This window comes from Vulpes lagopus, chromosome 9 (genome assembly GCF_018345385.1).
Source record: "Vulpes lagopus strain Blue_001 chromosome 9, ASM1834538v1, whole genome shotgun sequence".
NCBI classification, from domain to species: Eukaryota; Metazoa; Chordata; class Mammalia; order Carnivora; family Canidae; genus Vulpes; species Vulpes lagopus.
The window spans coordinates 33,533,914-33,544,982 of record NC_054832.1 but is presented as its reverse complement, the minus strand read 5'-3'; the positions used below and the strand labels follow the sequence as shown (position 1 = coordinate 33,544,982).

At 41.0% G+C, this 11,069-nt stretch overlaps 1 pseudogene; it reads right to left on the bottom strand.

Annotated features, from left to right (window-relative positions):
* Positions 1–9,022: 9,022 nt before the first annotated feature.
* On the bottom strand, positions 9,023–9,619 carry LOC121498532 (annotated as a pseudogene).
* Positions 9,620–11,069: the final 1,450 nt, after the last annotated feature.

The window sequence follows — 11,069 nt, the reverse complement described above, 5'->3', positions numbered from 1 at the left end:
TTTCCTCATCCACATCTATCACCTTAGCAAGTTTTGGTGACTTACCTAATAGTGTGACCCAAACCTTCCTTCCTGAGGGGTCCTAACCTTTGGTGATCATGACCTTCTCAGACAGGGGTTGCTACACATAATCCATTAACAGTTGCAGTGGAACAAGGGAGTATCAGCAGGCACCAAAGGGATTGCCTGTGTTTTGCATGTATTTTTTCCTAGCTCAACATAACTGCCTCGGGTCAAAGTCAGCGCTCTTGCCAGGAGACTGACCGCTCTTTTAGCTGCTGGTCCCTGGTCATAAGTCCATAGTACCTTGGTGATGGTCATAACATAAGAGTGCAGTAGGACTTTTGCTGTGTTCCCTAGCAAGAGTGTGCCCCTTTGGCAACCAGTTCTCCCAAACCTGCAGAGCCCAGAGTTTTAGTAATGGGGAACAGTGGGTCACTAGAACTGGTGGAGCCATTCCTTTTCTCTCTTGGTCGTCGGACACAAAGGTTTGTGGTTTGATGGATTTAATGCATTCAGAAGGATAGTACCCCATCCTTTTACCATATTGTATCTGAGCTGGTGCCTACGTTATGTCATTAGCAAGCCATGCCAGTAATCCATGAGATTGCATGTTTCTACCTGGTGTATGTGCTATGACCAGTGGGGTCCTTTGGTTGGGCCGAGTCTCTTACCTCCTTTGCTTTGAAGTAGGTTCCCTAGATGAGTGCTGTGTTGAGTGGGATTCATGCCTGTGAATTAGACATTCTGTTAACACACAGATAGTGGTGCTGGCTGAAACTTTGTGACTGAATCTGGGGATACTGGCATAGGTATCTATGAATTGCTGAAAATGAATTGCTGGCCCTTCTAGCATCAGAGGGATCCAGTCTAGTCATGTTGACACCAAATGGTCTTTTGTTCTCCTCAAGGAATGAATAGTGCCATATCAACACAGCATTGGTCTCTATCACTAAGAGTTTGGGCAGTCAGATATACAATAGCTGGATCAGCTTTGAAAAATGGGAGTTTATTTGTTGAGCTCATTCATAGCTTCTATTGTAGCCTTTATCTCTGCCCCTTGTGCCTCTTCAGATTGGCTAATGTCAACTAATAGAGTTAATTGGTGGTTCAGTGCCTCTTCCATGGTGGATTTTTTTGGTGGACATTAACATGTTATACAAAATATTTACTCTTAACTCCCTCATCCATCCACTCTACACCTCCTTGTGAGATCTTCTAGCTCTCTTCCTTTCATACCCTGACCATCGACCACTGCCCAGGAATCCCATCTAAGGCTGCTTCTACATAAAATGATAACCAGCTACATTGGTCATAGATCTACCCATTGGAAGACTTTCCCTCACCACTGTCTTTAAGGCCATCCTTTTCTCTGCTTTTAATGCAGCCATGGTCCATTTGTGCCTTGTGCCCACATACTGAGCCTAGCCAGCCCCTCAGTAAACAGCTTGGGCGTTATCCACCTCCTTCAGCTGGTGCAACCCCGTGGCTGTTGGTCCCTATGGCAGGAATGACACTGATGCAACTGGTGGGTGATGTGGAGGTCTGTGCTTCCTGCTTATACAGCTTACTGTGTCCTCTAGTCCTGCTTGGGCTCTATCTCAGGTATACCATTCTTGTCTTCTGATGGACTGCTGCTGAATTCATACAATATTGTATTTCCGTGGCTCTAACTAAATTCAGCTCAAAATGGTTATTTGATGCTCATTATCAATCATTCTGTGTCTACCAGAGCTGTTACATTCCAGAAGCCACTTTTCAAAAGATACAATCCTCCACTGCAGATAGCATGGCCTTGCTCTGGAGTCCCAGTCTTGTAATTCTTCCCCTGGGGCTTACCATAAGATCCACACTGCATCTTTTTCCACCAGTGATGTTTCCTATACTGTAAGGTCTATTGGATCTTGTGGCCCAAGCATCAAGGCTCTTGTACCATAGCCTAGACCTGATAGAAAACTCTTTCCTGACCTGGGCTCCACTCAAGCCTCATAGCCTTCTAAATTATCCACCAGATGAGCCAAAGCAGTAGGTATTCTTAGGTGTGAAATGTGTTGCCTACAGAACTCAAATGCTCCCAGGCACAATGCTTCCTTCGAATGCAGCAATTACACTTTGGAAGAGATCTTGTGGTATGCCCCTGATCACTGGACCCCTAAAAAGTCACTAATGTGGCAGATTGCTGAACCTTGATAGGGTTAATTTCTCACCCTTTGACCACAAATATCTTACCAAGGCTGTTAGCATATCAGCCATCTCTTGCTTGTCCTAACCTGTCAGCAGGAAGTCGTCGATGTAATACATAAATGCTCTGTGGGATGTCCAGTCAGCTTCAATCTCTGGACTAGAGAGAGTACAGGAGACTTAATAGCTCAAGAGCAAAATTAAGTGAATATTGTTCATTCCATGTGAGCAAGAACTTTCTGATTCTCTTTTCTAGCTGGAATAGAAACAATAGCTGCCCTATCATCTGCCTGAGGCTTACCAACATATCTGCTCTGGCAACAGTACTGTGCCCAGTATAGCAACTGGAATCAACACTCCTACTTTCTCGACTGCTTGCAGTGGCTACCTTACACTCATTCTCCACAGTCCATCTGGTTCGTGAAGAGGTCAGACTGGCAAATTAAATGGAGATATGAGATAGACCGTACCTGTCCTTTCCTCCCCACCCACGCCTGATGTTTTTTAGGTCCTTAATGGTGACACTAATCTCCCCTCTCCTACCCACTCCCAGTGCTATATTGATTTTCATCTACTGTCTTGGTTGGAGGGATGAGGTGGGATTGTTCTTCCTGTCACAGCTCTTATATCCTCATATCAAGGACCCAATGTATTAGTTATTCCAACGATATCATTTCCAATTATATACTTGGGAACTGAGGAAACAATTGGGTAGGTCCACAGACTCAGTAGACCTACTATAAGTTAGACTTTAGATCTCTATTTATAAGATTCCTGTAAGTTGTCATTCTAACGGTCATAATAACTCCCCAGGTCTTGGGAATAAAATGTCGACTCAGACCCTGGGCCCAATATCTGGATAGGCCTCTTTCTCCAGTGCACAGGTGCAATAAGTAAATGGCCATAGGTCCTTTTGAGAAACGGTTATATACTTGTGGTTTTGCCAGGTCCCTCTCCCTAAGGACCCAACTACCCCTTCAATCAGTGATTCCAGCTCACGTCTGGTAACTGAGCAAGAGATTGTGCCTTTTTACTATGATTACACTCAGCCTCCTCCATTCTTGTATTTTTCTGGCTTAAGATGTCAGAGTACGATCATTGGATATCCATCTGTTTTCCTCAAGGACACCATGCTTTAATGATTTCCCAAACTCCCTGCAGATTAAGGCTATTTGGTGGCCCCTGCAGCCTTGCTGGTCATTACTACCTCCTGGCTTCTAATGGTTAAGCACCACCACTTAACCTCTCTTACTGGTGCGTGTTAGGGGGCAAGAGCATGATCATGGAATATAACGAGCTCAGCTCTCTGACTGCTTTTCCTACCATCAGCTCTGGGCTGTAAAGGTAAATTATCACTGAACTTTTCAGTGATGTTAGAGCTCCTTTGACCAGCACATTCCTATTGACCTTGGTGAATGCTGTGTTTCCTAGACTTTCCTATGCACAAGATCTGGTGGTCTCTGCTTTACATAATATAGCCATTCATCATGCCAACTTCCCTCAGCTCTTTATTTCTTCCTCTACAGGCTGCCAGGGCAATAAAGTGTTTCCATTTTGCTCGACATTGGCCATCACTTTCTCCAGGCTTCTAGGAGCCATCCTACTAGTGAGTGGCCCCCTTTCCCTAGGGTCCTTGACAGGGTGGCAAATCCAATGACAAAAGAAATGATTCTTCCCTTTTCAGTGTTATGCCCCTCCCCACTAGAAATTCAATCTCAGCAGTACTCCCTTGGCACCTGCCAGTATACATCAATTATTGCAGCTCTTTTGGTGTATAATCTACTTATTTTCTTGTCAGGCTCAACATATCCCTAACCAGGAAATGCTGGAATTTAACTCTAGTTATTGGCTCAGCAGTCCAGAGTATGGACAGGGAGTGCTCCATACCTGTTGCCTTGCAGGGAAGAAGCCTGCGTGGTAGTTTCCCATACAGTTCTCTGTATTTCTATGCCAACTCTTACTAGGAAGGGGTGGACCACTTTTCCAAGCTCTAGGGGTTCAGGGAAGTTTGCAGTGCCCACATCATCAAAATATCCTTGGAGTTCCTCACCTCATATGTTTTCCCTACCAGAGCCCTGTCCTTAGCAAAACAGACTACACTGACTGAGCATTTAAATGTCAGGAGCTGTGCAGCTCTCATGATCAGATTCTATGCTCCTCAAACTTTGTGGGCACCTTCACTGCAGGAGGGAAGGGCTGCTTTGTAAACTAGCAGAGTAGCAGAGTCCGGTCTCTGATTCTCACATTTAGACTTTCATTAATGGTCCTCAGTTTCTTCTTTATTCCTCTGCCAGGCACCAGTACAACTTAATAACCAGCAATTCTGATGTCCTTGGAGATGTTGTGCCTTCATCCCTTTCAAATGCTTGAATCATCACACCTGCAAGGGTAGTTCCTCCCAACAGGACATTTTCCTAGGTCATCACACTGAAATCTTTAGCAGTTTGGCCACTCACAATGGGGCCATTTTTATCAGTCAGGCAGTGAGTGAGCCTGTCTCCAAACTCCATCTTACCTATTATTTTTTTGCACTACTCTTAGTACCAGGTTCTATTCAGGTTTTCTGAGGAACAGATGCCAAGATAGGGTGAGGCAAAGCAAGAGATTTATTTTCTGTGGAGGTTAAAGGGCAGGGAGCCAAAAAAATAAAAAGACAGCAGAAGTACACAAGGACAGCCCTCTGTATATATTGTAGGTTTGATACCTGTGACAAGGGAGCCTTAGTTCTAAGTAAGCTTTAGCCAAGCCAATGGGGAGTCCTTGAGCCAAAGTTGCCTGTTAGAGAATTCCTTAATCCTTCAGGGATGGGTCAGAGCTAAGACCCCTACTGTGCTCAGTCTTTGGCTGGGAACAGCTGAAGAACGTCTAGCCTTGGCAGGAGCCTAGTGATGGACCTGGGTCTGCAGCTGTGGTTCTTAGTAGACTGTGTTCCTCATTTCCATGGCTGCCATAGCTACCTGCTTCCATACACATTGTCATAATGAATTAGTATCTGTCTATATTTCCACATATAGATCATTTAATAAATACACAGTAATGTTATTTATCTTGAATTTAATGTAAGTGGAAGTATAATTCATTTGCAAGTGCTATTTAAATATTGGTCCTAAATGATATTATAATCATGGAATTGGAAGTGACCATGGCAGAGAAAGAAGCCAAGCTCAACATTTAGCTCTTGGCACATAGTGGGTGCTCATTAAATGTTTGTTGACATAAAATAAAACCCAGACTTGCATTCCTGGTGGAATATTTGCTGATGATTTTAGTTATATATTTTCATGACTTCACACTTTTCTCCTAATTCCTTTGTCCTCCATAAGCCTCAGAATGCAGCATGTCTCTACTTAAGGAGAGTGCCTTTTAAAAATATATTTAGTCCTGAAACACTAAAAAGTATATTGTTCACATGCATGAATAAAAACATATAACTCAATTTTTGGTAGTGCTAACATCAAAAAATTTATTTGATAAAATAAAAAGCTGATTAAATTCAAGGCATTGAACTCTGCGGTGTAACTGCTTACATTCACCTTTATGAAAATGTGCAAGCTATTTTTGTCATTCAGACCACACCTCAATCTGAATCAACTAATTGAAATTATTGATTTAAATCATGAAAATATATCCATGCACAAAAATATAGTCAAATATTTAAAGTTAGGCCAAATGAATATTAAAAATACCTCTCTGATTTTGTTGTTTTGTTGAAGAGTAATCACTAACTGAAACAGGACCCAACCAGGATTCTTAAGGGATGGGGGATAAGAGTGCATATATCAAATCATGCTGTTAAGAAACAAAGCCCTAGGGGCGCCTGGGTGGTTCAGTCAGTTAAATGTCCAACTCTTGGTTTTGACTTGAGTCCTGGAATCAAGCCTGACGTTGGGCTCTGCACTCTGCGTGGAGTCTATCTGGGATTCTCCTTCTTCCTCTGCTCCTCCCCTTGCTTGTGCACTCTCTCTCTGAAATAAATAAATGAATGGAATTTTTTTAAAAAGAAAGAAAAAGCCCCTGTTTCCCCCTTCGCTTGATTTCTTTTTGTTTTTTCTTCAATTTTATAAGACACAAAGGAGGACCACAGATTTTTCTACTTAATGAAGAGGATGGACAGGGGTTTTCAAAGACAGAAAAACATTATTTCAGGGTTCTGGCCTGTCCACAAACCATCTGACCACTTTTGAAAATTTAGATATTTGCCCTCATCATTTTTCTTTTTCTTTTTTAAAGATTTTATTTATTCATTCATTAGACACACACAGAGAGAGACAGAGACAGACAGAGAGAGAGAGAGGCAGAGACACAGGCAGAGGGAGAAGCAGGCTCCCTGCAGGGAGCCCGACGTAGGACTCGATCACAGGTCTCCAGGATCAGGCCCTGGGCTGAAGGCAGTGCTAAACCACTGAGCCACTCAGGGATCCCCACCCTCATCCTTTTTCATTTTTACATGAAAAGAGTGCAGAGGGGAAAAAAAAAAGAGTGCAGAGGGGAGTGATGGTCACAGAGCTTACTGTCACTTATGGCAACTGATTGCTCAAAGATACTGATGATGTGAATGTATAGGATAAACCATTTTTTGAGTAGTTATTGACATGTGACATTAGTTTCAGATGTACAACATATGATTCAATATTTGTGTATCCTATGAAATGATCACAGGCATAATTATAGTTCTTTTTCTTGTAATGAGAAGTTTTAAGATCCAATCTTTTAGCAACTTTAAAATACACAGTACAGTATTATTAACTACAGTCACTATGCTGTACATTGTCCCCAAGGACTTATTATTTTATAACTGGAAGTTTGTACCTTTTGACCACCTTCACCCATTTTGCTCACCTGCCATTCCCCCAACCCTGCCTCTGGCAACCAACAATCTGTTGTCTGTATCTGTGAGTTCATTTTTTATTTGTTTTGTTTTTGTTTTAGTTTCCACATATAAGTGAGATCATATATTTTTTTTTTCTCTGATTTATTTCACTTAATATAGTTCCCCTGTAGTGTAAGCCCTGACTTTTGGCACTTTTTTTGTAGTACAAGTGCCTGACTTCAGCTTTGATTGCTGAGGCATCTACTTCAAAGATGGCTATCTTGAATAAACACTTGTCAGCCAAAGAACTAAATAAAGAATCAGACCCAAACCCCCCTCCAGTCTCCTTTATTTTAGAGATATTGGTTGGTTTTGATAAGAGACCACATGAGCCACTTGCTTTTTTTCTCTTTCTACACTTTATATTCCCTCTCTTCTGCTTAAATAATTTGCCAATAAAAAGTGAGCCTGAACCCTGGGCCTTCATCCTCAACCCTAATGAAATCAGAACCCTAGGGCCATGCATGCCCTCTATTTCTCTCTACCCACAACCTCCCTGTGTAGCCACAGATATGTCATGTAATTTCTAGGTACTATTAGTAATTAACCTTGTTTCTTTCAAAGTTTCCTGATGGTTATTGCTGAGGGCATCTTGCAATCATAATCATAGTAAGAACCACAAGGGCTGGTTCAGGTGCAACATTGGTTACGGATAGGCTGGGACTGGCACACAGCATGCCCTCAAGGTCCATCCATTTTGATGTAGATTTCCTTCCTTTTTTTTATTGCTGAATAGTATTATACTATGTATATGTATGTGTTTTTGTTCATTCTTTCATCTGATAGTGGTAATAAAGTTGCTTCCGTGTCTTGGATATTGTGAATAATGCTGCAGTGAATGTGGGAGAGCAGATAGCAATTTGAGATCCTGATTTCAGGATATATATATATATATATATATCCAGAAATGGAATTGCTGGATCATATGGGAGTTCTATTTTTAATTTTTGGTGGAACCTCCATATGGTTTTCTATAATGGCCGTACCAATTTACATACCCAGCAGAGGGTACAAGGGTTCCCGTTTTCTCTACATCCTTGCCAACACTCGTGTTCTTTCTTTCTTCTTTCTTTCTTTCTTTCTTTCTTTCTTTCTTTCTTTCTTCCTTCCTTCCTTCCTTCCTTCCTTCCTTCCTTCCTTCCTTCCTTCTTAATAGCCATCCTGGGACACCTGAGTGGCTCAGTGGTTGAGCATCTGCCTTTGGCTCAGGTCATGATCCTAGGGTCCTGGGCTCAAGTCCTACATCAGGCTCCCCTCAAGGAGCCTGCTTCTCCCTCTGCCTGTGTCTCTGGTCTCTCATAGAAAATAAATAAAATCTTTAAAAAAAATAATAGCCATCCTAAAAGATGTGAAGTGATATCTCATTGTAGCTTTGATTTGCATTTCCCTAATGATTGGTGATTTGAGTGCCTTTTCATGTACCTGTTGACCATCATTGTCTTCTTTGGAAAAACGTATATTCAGATTCTTTGCCCATTTTAAAAAAATATTTATTTATTTATTTGAGGGGAGGGGGGCAGAGGGAGAGAGAATCCTGAAGCACACTTTTCACTGAGCTCAGAGCCTGACCCCAGGAAATCCCAGGACCCTGAGATCACTACCTGATCTCAAGAGTTGACCACCTGACAAAGCCACCCAGACGCCCCCGCCCATTTTTTAATTGGATTGTTTTTTGCTATTCAGTTATGTGAATTTTTTTTAATTTAGAATTTTAATTATGTACATAAATAGCAGCATGAGAACGAGGAGTTCTAATGCTGGACATTATCTCTAGGTGAAAGGATTTCTGATTAGTCCACTTGTAGTATGGCATCACCCAAGATAACAAAGAAGCCTAGTATAGTTTTTCCTGAAGAAAAAAGCCAATTTACTACATTCAGTACTGACTTCTCTGCCATTCTTCTGTAGAAAATGCATGGAGTTTCCAATGTTTACCTATAACTGATTAAAATGGGCAGAGCATGGAGCGTTCTACTTATTTCCAGGTGAATTCTTCACATTTCCTGGCTTTTGAAAGTTCTCCTGCCACAAATCTTCTACGACTATGTATCCTCATAAACCCCAGTCATATAATTTCTCCCCACTGACCTGGACAAATACGATGGCTTGTTGTGGATAATAAAGAGAGGCAGCTAGTCCCATGAACCCAGGTGGATACACCAGCTTCTTTATTTTTGAATCTCTACCCAAAAAGAGTCCAAAAATGCCAGCAAAACCAATAACACCAAGTCTTGGAAAAAATCCAGGAGGTGCATTTTGGAGATATTCATAGCTGTCTAACCCCCATTGGACCAAGCTCTGCATCTTAGGCTTCATTTGTGAGTACATTTCCTGACATCAACTTGTATATGGCTTGCAATAATGTCGGAGATGTGAAATGCTTTCTTCAAGTTGGGTCCTTGGCTCCTCCACATATTTAGATTGACCCTCGGGAACTGAGTAGGGTGAAAGCTCATTAACCTTCACAGGAGTTTTGTGAGGTGAGTCCCTTTTAGGTGATGCATATACTTTGAAGGTGAGCTGACTCAGGCTGGCTGGCCCCCCAGACCTCAGAATTACCTTGAACATATTGCTGGCAGAGGTGGCTCCAGTGGGCTATAGAAGGTTTTTAATATACTTTAGATATTAATCTAGTATCATATATATGATTTGCAAATATTTCATCTCATTCAGTAGGTTGCCTTTTTGTTTTGTTGATGGTTTCCTTAGCATTGCAGTAGCTTGATGTAGTCCTACTTACTTATTTTTGCTTTTGATATCAGATACAAAAGGTCATCACCAAGACCAATGGCAATGAGCTTACTACCTGTTTTCTTGTATGAGTTTTATGGTTTCTGCTCTTACATTCAAGTCTTTATGTATTTTGAGTTAATTATTGTGTTTGATTTAAGATAGTGGTTTATTTTCATTCTTTTGCATGTGGCTGTCCAGCTTTCTCAACACCATTTATTGAAGAGACAGTGCTTTCTTCACTGTATATTCTTGGTTTCTTTGTCATCAGTACTTGACTGTATACATGTGGGTTTGTTTCTGAGTTCTCTGTTCTGTTTCACTGATCTATGCATCTGTTTTTATGTCAATATTGTACTATAATTACTATAATAGTTTGAAATCAGGAAGTATGATGCCTCTAGTTTCATCCTTCTTTCTCAAGATTATTTTTACGATTGTGGTTTTTTTTGTTGTCCCATACAAATTTGAGAATTATTCTAGCTCTGTGAAAAATGTCATTGGAAGTTTAATGGAGATTGCATTGAATTTATAGATTGCTCTGAGAAGTATGGACATTTTAGCAATATTGGTTCTTCCAATCCATGAGCACAGCATATCTTCCCATTCATTTGTGTCATCTTTAAATTCTTTCATCAAGGTCTTAGAGTTTTCAGTGTACAGGTCTTCCACCTCCATGGTTAAGTTTATTCCTAGATATTTTTTTCTTTTTGATGTAATTGTAAATGAGATTATTTACTTAATTTCTATTTCTAATAGTTTATTATTAGTGTATAGAAACCTAGTAGATTTTTATATTGATTTTGTATCTTGCAGCTTTACTGAATTTGTTTATTCTAATAGTTTTTTTTTTTTTGGTGGAGTTTTTATAATACCATGTCACATAGGCTTTTTAAAAAAGGAATATAAAAAAAAAAGGAATATAAAATTGACGTTTAAAAAGCCCCCAAACACTTGGCACATATTGCAAATATTCAGAAAGGGGAATGACTTTTTTTTAAAAAAGGGCAGCCACGGTGGGGGGGGGGGGGGGGGCGGGGGCGCTCAGCGGTTTAGCGCCGCCTTCAGCCCAGGACGTGATCCTGGTATGATCCTGGAGACCAGGAATCGAGTCCCACATCCCGCATCCCACTTCGGGCGTCGGGATCCTTGCATGGAGCCTGCTTCACCCTCTGCTTGTGTCTCTGACTCTCTCTGTGTGTCTCTCATGAATAAATAAATGAAATCTTTAAAAATAAAATGAGTCTTAATCTTCTGTCATTGAAGTTTAGGAGTTTAGTAAAAAGCT